Source organism: Hippopotamus amphibius, chromosome 5 (assembly GCF_030028045.1).
Source record: "Hippopotamus amphibius kiboko isolate mHipAmp2 chromosome 5, mHipAmp2.hap2, whole genome shotgun sequence".
Classification (NCBI taxonomy): Eukaryota; Metazoa; Chordata; class Mammalia; order Artiodactyla; family Hippopotamidae; genus Hippopotamus; species Hippopotamus amphibius.
Genome location: NC_080190.1, coordinates 55,307,602 through 55,321,421, shown reverse-complemented (window position 1 = coordinate 55,321,421; position 13,820 = coordinate 55,307,602). Strand labels below are relative to the sequence as shown.

General features: G+C 37.5%; 1 protein-coding gene across 3 annotated transcripts in view; it reads left to right on the top strand.

The window, feature by feature from the left end:
- NRG3 (neuregulin 3) overlaps window positions 1–13,820 on the top strand; it is a 1,075,402-nt gene that overhangs the window by 859,898 nt on the left and 201,684 nt on the right. The window lies entirely within an intron of this gene.

Sequence of the window (13,820 nt, the reverse complement as noted above, 5' to 3'; positions counted from 1 at the left end):
ACATATCAAACTATCCAGTTCAATAGCACCTCAAATGAATAAAATCCAAAAGTACACTCATGATTTTTTTCTCCCAAACCTATTCTGCTTCCTCTGTCATCTGTGTCAATATTCACTGTTACCTCAGCCAATTTGGAATTCACCTTCGATTTCTCCCTTTTTCTTACACCTGTGTCCAAATAACTCACTAATTTTTATTGATACTCCATCCAAACCACATCAAAAATCTGATTCTTTGTGTATTGCCAGTACCGCATTTCAGACCACCATCCTCTCTTACTGCATTATTACTGTAATATCCCTACAGGCCTCTCTAGTCTTGCTGATCTGTAATCCATAGGCAAGGATATCTTTCTGTTCTACCTTTAAGTTTACTGATCCTTTCTGATGTTCTGTTCATTCTGCTGTTAAGCTCTTCCAGTGATTTTTTGAAGATTTGGTTATTGCATTTTTCATTTCCATAATTTTAATTTGATCATTTTTATATTTCTATTAGTGAGATTATCTGTTTTGTAATTGGTTTCAAAGATATTCGTAGTTGCTTACTAAAGCAATTTTATGATGGCTACTTTAAAATCTTTGTCAAATGATTCTACATCTTTGTCATCTCATTTTTTTATCTTTTATTTTTCACTCAAACTGTGATTTCCCTGCTTCTTGGCATGACAAACACTTTTCAGTTATTACCTGGACATTTTGGCTATTATGTTGGGAGACTCTGGATAAATTTTCTATTTTAGCAAACAATCACCCTTTTCACATTTAGCATGCAGATACTGACCTACTTTTTTGAGCTCCAGCTCTTACAACAACTTAATTTTCAAAGCCTTTGAGATGCTGTTTTCACCTGCTTAGTTTGTCTGGTGCCACTGGGACTTTTGCTGATCCCAGCTGCTGTCATCTCTGAGGCAGATAGTATCTTTCCCCTCTGGACATCCCCATGCTCTAGGGCCTGGGAAAGCCTTTTCCCTGGCCTCTGGTTGTCTATGGACTCTTGCTTTATCCTGGCCAAACTTCTGGGCTGCCTATTGTCTTTGGAAGGGAAGGAGGGGGGAAAGAACTCCAACCCCCAATGGCAGAGAGTGCTTCCCTTGGCCTGTTGTTTGTAGAACTCCAGTTCAATCAGGGAAGGAAAGGACTTACCTGAGCTGCTTGCTTCTGCCGGTTTGGGATTCAAGGAATGTGAGGGCTGGATCATCTGCTGTTGTGGAGATTGGGGTGAGAATTGGAAGATGCTGGGGCATAATAACATTCCTCTAGTCCTGTGTTCCCTAGCTAGTCTGCCTTCCTCTTCCCACCTTTCAGAGTCCTCCAATGGTGGCCTGTTGTATTATTTTCAGGGTTTATAGTTGTGCTAAGATGAGAGAAATAAAGAATAATGAGTCTAACGAAAAATTCTAAAATTGGTATGGAGACACAAAAGACCCCAAATAGACAAAGGAATGTTGAGGGAAAAAAACTGGAGCTGGAGGAATCAGACTCCCTGACTTCAGACTATACTACAAAGCTATAGTAATCAAGACAATATGGTACTGGCACAAAAACAGAAATATAGATCAATGGAACAGGATAGAAAGCCCAGAGATAAACTATGGTCAACTCATATATGACAGAGGAGGCAAGGATATACAATGGAGAAAAGGCAGCCTCTTCAATAAGTGGTGCGGGGAAAACTGGACAGCTACATGTAAAAGAATGAAATTAGAACACTCCCTAACACCATACACAAAAATAAACTCAACATGGATTAAAGACCTAAATGTAAGCCCAGACACTATAAAACTCCTAGAGGAAAACAGGAAGAACACTCTTTGACATAAATCACAGCAAGATCTTTTTTGATCCACCCCCTAGAGTAATGTAAATAAAAACAAAAATAAATAAGTGGGACCTAATGTCACTTAAAAGCTTCTGCACAGCAAAGGAAACTATAAGCAAGATGAAAAGACAACCTTCAGAATGGGAGAAAATATTTGCAAATGAATCAACAAAGGATTAATCTGCAAAATATATAAACAGTTCATCCAGCTCAATATCAGAAAAACAAATAACCCAATCAAAAAATGGGCAGAAGACCTAAATAGGCCTTTCTCCAAAGAAGACATATGAATGGCCAAGAGGCACATGAAAAGCTGCTCAACAGCACTAATTATTAGAGAAGTGCAAATCAAAACGACAATGAGATATCACCTCATACCAGTTAGCATGGGCATCATCAGAAAATCTACAAACAGTAAAGGCTGGAGAGGGTGTGGAGAAAAGGGAACGCTCTTGCACTGTTGGTGGGAATGTAAATGGATATAGCCACTATTGAGAACAGTATGGAGGTTCCTTGCAAAACTAAAAATAGAGTTACCATATGACCCAGCAATCCCACTGCTGGGCATATACCCAGAGAACACCATAATTCGAAAAGACACATGCACTCCAATGTTCATTACAGCACTATTTACAATAGCCAGAACATGGAAGCAACCTAAATGTCCATCAACAGATGAATGGATAAAGAAGATGTGGTACATATATACAATGGAATATTACTCAGCTGTAAAAAGGAACGAAATTGGGACATTTGTAGAGACATGGATGGACCTAGAGACTGTCATACAGAGTGAAGTGAGTCAGAAAGAGAAAAACAAATATCGTACATTAACACATATATGCGGACTATAGATAAATGGTACAAATCAACTGGTTTGCAAGGCAGAAACAGAGACCCAGTCGTAGAGAACAAACATATGGACACCAAGTGGGGAAAGCCAGGGTGGGGGGTTTGGGGTGGGATGAATTGGAAGATTGAGATTGCCACATATACATTACTAATAAGAAAAAAAATATCAAATTGTACACTTTGCATATGTACAGTTTATTGTATGTCAATTGTATGTCAATAAAAGTTCTTAAAGAAAAATAAAAGAATAATGAGTCTATGCCGTCTTGTTCACCCCAGAAATCAAGGCTGTCCTTCTGAAGCATGTTTTCCTGTTACTCTCCATTTAAAATTCATCAATTTCTAGTGTTCTCAGATAAAATCAATGCCCCTAATCTGTCTTTATCAACTAGGACTCTTTACTGCATATAACATAAAACAAAATTCAAAAATAATCAATAAAGCTGGTATTTTGGCTTTTATAACTCTGAATTTCAGAGTTATCAGGAAAGGCTCTATTCTAAGCTCAAACCACATGGCCAGAAACAATTGCTTGAATTTGCTTCTGATTGGCTCTCTCATGGTGTTTGTGAGATGGTTCCCAGTTTTTCTTGGGCTATCATATTCAGTTCATGACCAAAGGCAAGGACAATGTCCTTATGTCTTCCCTGACCCCACAATCACCAAGAAAAAAAGTCTGAAATCCTGAATTTCATTCTGATTGGTTAACTTTGACCAGATTTTAACTGTGTGTAATAGAGTCAGGTAGGTCTTCCTTTTACTCCCTTTCTCTAAAGGGTGGGTTAGAATCAATCCTTCCTGAAGTACATGGACTTTAAGGAAAGAAAATACAGTTTCTGTTATTTAAAGAGAAGAGGAATGGATACATCAGGACCAAAAAAATCCCTGTGAATGTCATTATAGTGGTTTTCAAATACTGCCCTTATCTCTACCCTGCCTATTTTGCTAACTTCAGCTCTACTGGTGTATCTTCGTATGCTATAAACAGCCATTCAGAATTGATTTTGAAGTTTTAGGCTTTTCCCATTTTTGGAGCTATGGTCATGCTGCTTCCTTTGCTCGAAACACCTAACTCCTCCAGCCATCTCTCCTAAACTCACGCTCTCTCAATATCTCTTTCTCTTTCCCTCTCTCTCTCTCTCTCTCTCTCTGTCTCTCTCTTTCACTCTCACACACACACACCCCTTTTTTTGTGTATTTACTTCTTGCTGCTTTGCTCTCATTTTAGGACTCAGTCTGCAACTATCCCTCACACTCAAAACTAGGTGATGCCATGTTGATTTTGCACCCTCTTGTTTCACCATAGCAAGTATTATACCCTATAGCAGTGGCCAGTTGCCTTAGCTGTGTCCCTCACTAGCTTGCAAAGGCAAAATTGCCCTTCACAACTTTATCCTTATTACCTACCAACGTGCTTCTTGAGTAATTCATTTTCAAAGGCTCTTGTTGAATATATCATGCTATGAATGTATAAAGAATAGATTAATTATAATGTCTAGACAAACAGGGAGTAGTCTATGTAGGAGCTGTACCTTGAAAAAAGAGGGGGAATTCTCTAGGACTTAGAAGTTACAGAAGGGCATTTCAGGCAGTAGAAAGTTACTTCATGGAGATAGGCAAATATAATAGATATACTACCTGTTTTATTTTGTTTTCTCCTAAAATGAGCCTGAACAGGTTCCACTGTCCCCATGGACATCATCCTTCTGTGCCTTCAAATCCAAGTAGAAGCTGCTTCTGCAAGTCCTAAGAAATTGGCATTTTGCAGCTCTCTGGAGTCCGCATGGCAAAGCCTGGTCTTGTTTGTTACTACTGTCTTTCAGTGTGTAGGAATGAAAAATGAGTATCAATACATCTGAATGTTGAAACTCAAATAGAAATGTCAAGACCATTTCAATCACTGGTTGTTCTGAATTCTGAGCCCAACTTTTGCAGGCTACAGTGCTGGGGAGAACCACTTGGTTATATCACTATTTTCTTGTCAAAGTCCACTCCAGGCATAATGAACCTAATTTTAAGGAAAATAGCTTTATTCTTATGCCATACAATCACAGATTATGTCGTATAGCTAAAGAAATAGAGTTGAAAAATTCCTTAAGGATTTTAAGAATATTTCCTATGAAAAGAGTTTAGAAAGTCACTCAAACAAGAGTGATTGTACTTTATACATTTTATTTGTTGTTTTCATTTTGGTTGAATTTGGGGAATTTAGCATTGTTGTTTCTTTGAGAATAAGAGAAACTGAAATTATCACTAGGGGAAGAAGTCTTTGGTTGAACTTATCACTGTCAGCAATTAGAACTATATAAAGGTGAGACGTTACTAGAAAGTCCTTGATGCTGTACTACCAAAAGAGAATAAAATATCTGTCCTTTGAAAAGAGAAGGGAGAAAATAGTATCTATTGAGATTCATAGTTTAAGCCAGTAACTTTAAGTACATTCCTTTACTTAATCCTCACTGGAGGTATGCATATGCACCCACCACCTAAATTTATCAAATGTTAATATTTTAACCATATTTATTTAAGAGAATAAAATATCATTATATGTGAAGCTTCTTGCCTTCCCCTATTATAGTCTATCTAGCCTTCCACTTAGGTCTTTAATCCATTTTGAGTTTGTTTTTGTGTGCAGTGTTAGGGAGAATTCTAATTTCATTTGTTTACATGTAGTTCTCCAATTTTCCCAGCACCACTTATTGAAGAGGCTTTCTTTTCTCCACTGTATATTCTGGCCTCCTTTGTCATAGATTAGGTGACCATAGGTGCATGGGTTTGACTCTGGACTCTCTATCCTGTTCCATTGATCAATATTTCTGTTTTTGTGCCAGTATCATAATGTCTTGATTACTGTAGCTTTGTAGTATAGTCTGAACTCACATTTAATGTAATTACTGATAAGATAGAATTACTTCTGCCTCTCTGTTATTTGTTTTCATGTATTGTGTCTTTATTTGTTCATTATTCTTCCATCATGGTCTTCTTTCATTTTAAATAAATATATTTAGGGTATAATTTTAATTCCATCTTTAACTGCATTTAAAAAATTTATTAGTCATTGCCCTGTATATTCTAATAAATATCTTAAATTAAAACCATTTAGTTTGTATTAACAACTTAATTTCAATAGTATACCAAAACTTGTCTCATATATAGCTCCATTTCTTCCTCTGCCTTTCTGTTGTTATTATCATACAAGCTACTTTATGCATCATGATCTCATCAATAAAGTTTATATTTTTTACTTTATGTAATTGTCTTTTAAATTAGAATAAAATAGTTACAAAAACTGTACTTTAATATTTATCTGTATATTTTTCTTTATTTTTGCTCTTTATTTTTTCATGTACATTTGAGATACTATCTAATGTTCTTTGATATCAGCTTTAAGTGCTCTTTTAGTATTTCTTATAGGGTAGCTCTGCTAGTGACAAATTCTCTCTCTCTCCTCTCTCACTGCTCTCTCTCATTTTTATGTAGAAATGCCTTAATTTCTCCCTTGATTTTGAAGAACACTTTTGCTAAGTATAGAATTCTTGGTTTACTGTGTTTTTCTCTCAGCATTTTGAGTATGTCATCTCACTGCATCCTGGCCTTGATGGTTTCCGACGAGATGTCTGCTTATAATTTTATTGAAGATATTTTGTATGTGATGGCTCATTTTTTCTTTATGTTTTGAAAAACCTTTCTTTGTCTTTATCTTTTGACAATTTGATAATGTATCCAGAATAGAATCTCTTTGAGTTTATCCTCCTTGGAGTTCATTGAGCTGCTTCAGTGTATAAACTGTTTTTCATTAAATTTGGGGAATTTTCAGTTGTTTCTTCAGATATTCTTTTTGCTTTGTCTTCTTTCTCCTTTCCTTCTGCGATGTCCATTGTGCATATGTCAATATGAGTTATAGTATGAGGTACTCTAGTCCTCAAACTAGATAATACCAATTGATATGGGTTCATGTTCCCTGTTTTTTCCTTCTGCCTGCTGAGTTCTTCTTCCTGCTGAAAATCATTTCAGTTGTTGCACATTTCTATGACATTTTATTTCATTAATTTTATAATATCTACATCATTATTGACAACCTCTATGTTGTGAGACTATCTTGCAATTCACTTCCTTCTCTTATGCATGACTAGTTTTTTGTTAATTTTTATAGTGGTTTTTTTCATCTTCTGTATATTTAATTAATCCTTTCTAAAGTCTACCTGTAAAATCAAGTTTTCATTTCTCTTCATTTTTGTTTTACAATCACTGTGTTTTGAAAATTGAACTTTAAAAAAAATTTTTTTTTTCTCCTGAAATATAACTCCTAGAAATTTTGTCATTCCACTGGAGTCAATTTCTCTTCTGTGTTAGATGTAATGTTGTAATTTTAGCATTAGATTTCAGCACAACTTTTGGAATTTGGATTTGCTGGTTCCTTTCTGAGTATGATATTGTTTTGTTTCATTCTGACTTTTTTTTCCTCTGTTTATATGCTCACTTTTTTTCTGCCTAAGATTTCCTGGCCTATAGTCCATAAAAAAAATCTAGTGATTTTTCTGTAATGTGATTGGACTTGTCTGTGCTGAGGTGGTATTAATTATATGATAGATTTGGTTACTAGCCATGAAGCATCTTATTTCAGTGTCTCATTATGAGTCTCTGGCTGCCTTCTCCCCAGGCCTGCAGCTACCCAGGAACAAGAACTCTGGAAATTTCCCATCCTTCCCACCCCATGATTTTCTGTCCTTCTCAGGTCTGGATATTAGTCAGAATAAGTTTGGTTATATTGCAGTGACCAGTGACCCCATTACCTCTATCACTTAAAAAACAACAAAGTTTTATTTCTCACTCACGCTTGATGTTAGCTTGCAGTGCTGTAGCTGTGCTTCATTGTCACCTTCATTCTGAGACCCAGGAAGATGGGATTTTCTCTTTCTTGGTCAAGAGGGTGTGTGGAAACTGGTCACTGGTTCCTAAATCTTCTTCCATAAGGAGTCATGTTACTTTTGCTCACATTTTATTGGCTTGAGCAAATCATGAGGCCAAGCCTAATATCAGTAGCACAATAAAGTAGATTCTTCCCCCAAGAGGGTTAATGAGCATTTCACAGTATGATATAATACAGTATACCACATTCCCTTTATTTATTTATTTTTTAGCTCATGATAGCTTAACTCTCGGCTACCACTGTCTACCTTGGTTCCCCCAAACCGCCTGGAGTATGATTTGGGCTGTGAACATCACTCTGTGTTTCTACTTTGTATAGTCGTCTTCTTGATTCTAGCTCAGCTATCTTTCTGATTTTCTATTTTTCACTTTTGCATCTCCTTGTTGTATGTATTTTTGTAAGTATAGGAAGATACCTCATATGATAAATTCAGTGTCATCTTACTTAGAACGTTATCCATAATTTCTTTTTTGGTGAAAAATAATCAAGCTCCACAAACCCATGATTAAATCCCCTCTCTCCCTGACAAATCATCCCTATGATCAGTGTTAGTTTCAGAATACATAGCTAATGTCAGTGAATCTGGTAGGACATGGAATCTCTGTATTTTCCAAGGCTTTAGTCTTAATTGATCAGGAAGAATTTCCATGTAACCAAAAATATTGCTTGGCCTGAAATATTTTCCCATTAGTAAGTATAAATTGGTGCTTATTCAGCTGAGCCATGCAATTTTTGGTTTAATAAAAGCCCAGTCTGCTCATTTGTTTACTCCCTAAAGGCTAAGCCTTTTGTGACTGAATACATTGCTTAATAAACAGAAGAAAGAATACTAATTGTAGGCCCTGTCATGCTGCCATATTCCTAAGAGCTGGACCTGGCTGCAGACCAAATGGCTCTTGGGTAGAACCAACCAAGTTATGCTCAAGCTTAGGCTTCCAGCTGTCACAAAACAGATCTTGGGCTCAGACAAACACATTTGCAGAATAATATCCTGTTTTACCACAGTGGATCAGTGGAGGTCAGCTAACATCAGTCTGCCCTATAACTCACTTCCTCCATCAACTTTTACATCCTGCATACTTTCTTCCTCTAATACATATATCCCACCTGTGGAATACTGGCCACTCACCCAGATGTGTTGTTGGTGCTGGACAAAAGGAAACTCATCTCTACCTCTTTCCCCACCAAAAGCTCACATTTCTACAAGCAAACCATCATGTAGACAGAAATGGATTTCTTCTCTGTGACTGGTGCTGAGAATGAGGAACTGAAACTCATGTGCAAAGCTACAGGAAATAAACAGTCCTCCAACTAATAAAACAGGTACCTCTCTGTAAGTGAGTCCTGTCTGGAGTAATTGGCTCCCCATTACTGGAGATTGTCAAACAAAGTTTGATGATAATTTAGTATCACAAAAGAGGAGGTATTCTTGTCTGTGTGCGTGCGTGTGTGTGTGTGTGTGTATGTGCATGTGTGTGTTTTGCAGAGATAATCCTTTTATAAAAAGCCTCTCTTAATTCTTTTGGATTTTATTCTTTTGGACTGTATTCTTTATTCAACATTTGCCTTTTTAATCTCACCTCTCCCGATTCTTTCTCATGCTTAAAAAACTTATATTAAGGTCTCCTTCATTCTAAAAGCAGTTCCTTTTTCCCCTCAATTCTGTTTCTCTTTGAAGTGTCATATCTATTATTTTCTTTACCAAAGGGTTCATGTTTAGTTATATATACTCATAAAAGCAGGATACATAATACTGCCCACTGAAGTCTGGCCAGTATCCCCACAACTGGTGGTGAAACTCTTAAGACAGACCTGTGAGCTGGTCCAATGGGGTTATATATGTACTTTAGGGCTCATATGAGCCATGGTGTGTAGCATATTCTCCTGAAGTATGGAATGTACTCAATAATAAGACGTTAAAAAATTATTTTATTAGTAAAACACACACACATTATGGAGTACACTGCAAAAATCTTCATAAGCTCCTCAAAGCCCAGTAGTACCCCCAGGTTGCCACACAGCTCCCACTGAAGCCTGGTAGGCCCCCTGTGGAGCAGCAACCTAACCGTTCCACGTGAGGCCAAGGGCTCTGCAGTGATGTCTGAAGGTTCTAAGTAGGCAGGACCCCCTGGACTCTCTGAACTAATCAAGTGCAGCTTCCCTCTAGGGCAAAGACCCACACTGATGAGAAACTACTGGGAGAAAACCCAAATGTATCAGAATAGCCACAATAGAAGCAAAGGGAAAAAATGGTTTAGAAGAATAAGGAAAGAAAACAGAAGCTGCCTTATCAGTAAATGTGAGGTCATTTTGTTGTTGTTGTTATTACTTTGCAAAAATGACAGGAGAGGGAGCTCTAGAGCCATAATGCTAAGAAAACTGTTCTGACCCATCTGCCTTCCTAAAAGTACAGAGAAACTCCAGAGGAGGAAGAGAAGGGAGAGTAGGGAGAGAAGAGCAAAGGGAGGAAGAACAGGAAGAAGGGGATGAGAATTAATCATGGTCAATTTCCATCCAAAATTATTATAAGTTATTATTAGAAAAAAAGAATATAAGCAGAATGACTCAGACAATGACATTATGCCAGAAAAAAATGCTCCCCAAATAATAGAAAACTGTAAGCTAATACATATATTTTTCAAATAAATTAAAAAAGCTATGAAAGAACAAAATTAGGAAAACTTCAAATTGAGGTTGATTAGAAAAATTAAGATTTAAAAAGGAAAAAAATTACAAAAGAAAATGAACATTTTTATCAGTCTTTATTTTTGTTCTGTTGCATTTAACACTCTTGATCTTCTAGAACTTTCCTTCTCTGGCCTCCAGTAGATGATGGTCCTCCTAATTCTCCTCCAGCAGCTTCTTCCGGCTCTGAATCAGGAGCTTCTTTTCAACGTCATCACAGAAAGAGGACATTTCCTATGTCTTTCTCTTGTCCCTTCTTTCAGTTCATTCGACTCAGTGGCCGCAGCAACTTCTAAGTTTTAAATAAACTTAAATTGCCTGCATTCCAAATATGCCACACTATTCTTGACCTGATCTACCCATGACTAGCCAACTGACTTTCTGGGTGCCTCATTGGCATCTTGGGTGTGGATCATGTCTTGAGTCACCTACTTAGTGTTTAAATCTATTCCTCATCTAAAATTTTATGACTTGGAAAAATGGTGTTTCCTCTCTCTCTTTCTCTCAGATTCAGAACTCCAAAAGCACCCATCACTGTTCTCTTTCTCATCCTGCCATTTAATCAAATGCGCTTGTCTGCTCAATTTTGCTTCCAAAGTATTTCTCAAATCTGTTCCTCATTCCACTCTCCACCACCACTGTTCAGCTCCTTCCACATCTCAGAAAAGGACTCTTGAAGTAACTTATGTGCCTCTTCTGACTTCATTCTGTCTCATCTGCAAGTGATGTTGTAGAATCAACCACACTTAGTGGGTTTGGGGGGTTCCATTTACATAGAAAACAGTGTGGGTGTGGTCACCCAAAGTTGTGCTTGGCTCTGCCTTCTTTAAGGACAATAGATCCTCAACTTGTTTTGTTCTCAGCACAGTCAAAGGAATTAAAATAACACAAGCGAACAGGAATTACAATACAATACAATAACTGTTAAGATAATTATGACTGCATTAAAATATCTCAAAGTGTGCTTAAACTGTTCCAAGAGCCAGCCTCTAGAAATGTATTGCTGTTTGCTGCCCTTTCCACACTGTTTTAATATACATGAGGCAATATCTTCGAGTATCTGCTTGAAAAAATAGGCCTTATTTTCCTCTTTCTCATAGCACTTTGTACACTGATATTTATGACATCACATAACCCGCTCAGCTCAGAGCTGACCGACATACAGAGTTGTGATGTTGGGTAAATAAAACAATCCTGTTCAAAAAAAAGACTGCTCTGAACCCGTACAGAAGAACGAGAGAAGACAGTTCCACTGGGAGGAAGCATCACCAGATTTATACATATAAGGTAGCACACAAGAGACTATAAACTCTGGATAGGGTTTCGCACAAATCTAAATGGTAGTCAAAGCAACAACAATGAAAACTTCTCCTATTTCCTGTAGAGATAAGTGAATGCACCCTGTTGTTGTCTGCTGTATCCTTGTGAGAGACCCCTGAGCTAATCTGTAGGTTCATGTTTACAGTTCCAAGAATCAGAAGCCTAATATTTTATTTTCTATGTTTTTTAATTTTTGTTTTATATTGGAGTATCGTTGATTAACAATGTTGTGTTAGTTTCAGGTGTACAGCAAAGTGATTCAGTTATGCATTCACAAGTATCTATTCTTTTTCAAATTCTTTTCTCATTTAGGTTATTACAGAATACTGAGCAGAGTTAAAATAGGTCCTTGTTGGTTATACAGTAGGTCATTCTTGATTATCTATTTTAAATATAGCAGTATGTTCTTGTCAATCCCAAACTCTGTCTGTCCCTCCTCCCACCCTTCCCCCTGGTAACCATAAATTCATTCTCTAAGCCTGTCTTTCTGTTTTGCAAATAAGTTCATTTGTATCACTTTTTTTTTAGATTCTGCATATAAGTGATATCATGATATTTGTCTTTCTCTGTCTGACTTATTTCACTTAGTATGATAATCTCCAGATCCATCCATATTGTTGCAAATGGCATCATTTCGTTCTTTTTCATAGAAGCCTAATATTTTAAATACCAAAGATCAGGCTTTTCATTGAATCTGTTATGTTTTCATGGCGACACCCTCAAGGAAGGGGTGGTAGGTTAGAAGCACCTCCATCCTCAAAGAAAATTTAATAATTCATTTTTATGATAGCAGCTGGCATCACATGTAGCAACAACAACACAGACCCAGATTTTGTAGAAACTGGAAGCACAGTTAGGAAGAGTTCTCAGTACATCCACAGGCCACCATGTGCAAACTGAGAATCATTGGCCTACAGAGGTGTGGTCAAGTTTGTAATTGTGGTATTTAAGGTCTTTTATATCTGGTACCAACTTCACTTATAGTCACATTTCCCATTCCTACATCCTTGCTCAGTGTCCCTCAGGATGTAGAGATGGGCTGGCTGGGCTGAGATCAGCCAGAACACACAGAGTAGGAGGTGACACAGAGGCCATGCAGGTAACTAGGGGATACCCAAAGATTTAGGGATAATTGACGCCAGTCATCGTTCTGACAGTGGAATTAAACACTGTACACAATGATCACGCAGAAAACATGTAGTTGGGCAGTCTGCCAATCATTTATTGAGTACTTACTGTATGCCAGGGAGCAGGCAAGGGCTAATGACAGGGTTCGTCAGCATCACAAAAGAGGCAGGGACACAGAACAAAAGAGGTAGGGACTTAGTCCTTGAGGCTATATTATTTTAGAAGAGCTCTGTTGTCTAGATAGTAAGGGAGGTAAAGAGATTTTTGGCCTAATGGAAGGGAAATCTTTCTAAACACTGGAGTGCCATGTGAGAGATAGATTTTGAGAAATTCCAGAAAAGGCCAGGAAGTCCTAATTGACCAGGCTTAGTGGTGGACTCATTGTCTCTAGGGTTTCTGCTACTACTAAAAGCCAAATGGGATATTGTAGCAGGCAGTGTCTGTGCAGTACTCTGAACTAAGAGGACAGTGAAACACAAGCTATTTTGGCTGGCTGCTTCAAGATCACTTCCTATAATACAAATATTCCTGGTAGCCATTCAACTAGAAAAGTGGTTTCTATGAGTGCCTTTATCTTTTCTCATGGTCCTAGCTCTCTGTAGGCACTGATGCCCAAGGACAGGGGTGCTAGGCCTGATACACTGTCAAACTTCTAGACCCCTTACATTGCAGAGAAGAGGCTTGAAATGGATTTCTCATATCCATGTTTGTACTTGACCTTTGACTTCAACGCCTTCCTTGAGGTTCTTGTGTTTCATTCTCTTGTCTTCCCCTTTGGCATCCTATCCAGTTGTCTGCGTTTATTATCCTTGGACGTGATTTCTCTATCTTATCACTCCCTGCACTGAATATCTGTGTGTAATAGCTCATTACTGAGAACTAAAAAACCGTACTCCACAGTTATGTGAGAACCAAGTTAACACAAGTAAAATTTTTCTAGTCGGAAGCTCGGCTCCTGTATGTTTACTTTCCTAGGGGAGAAACATCCAACATTTAGTTAGGATTTTTCTAAGTTTCGTTTGTGATTTTTGGTTTTAACAAGTGAGTAAGCCTTAGATAAATTATTACCAACTTTATCTACAGGCA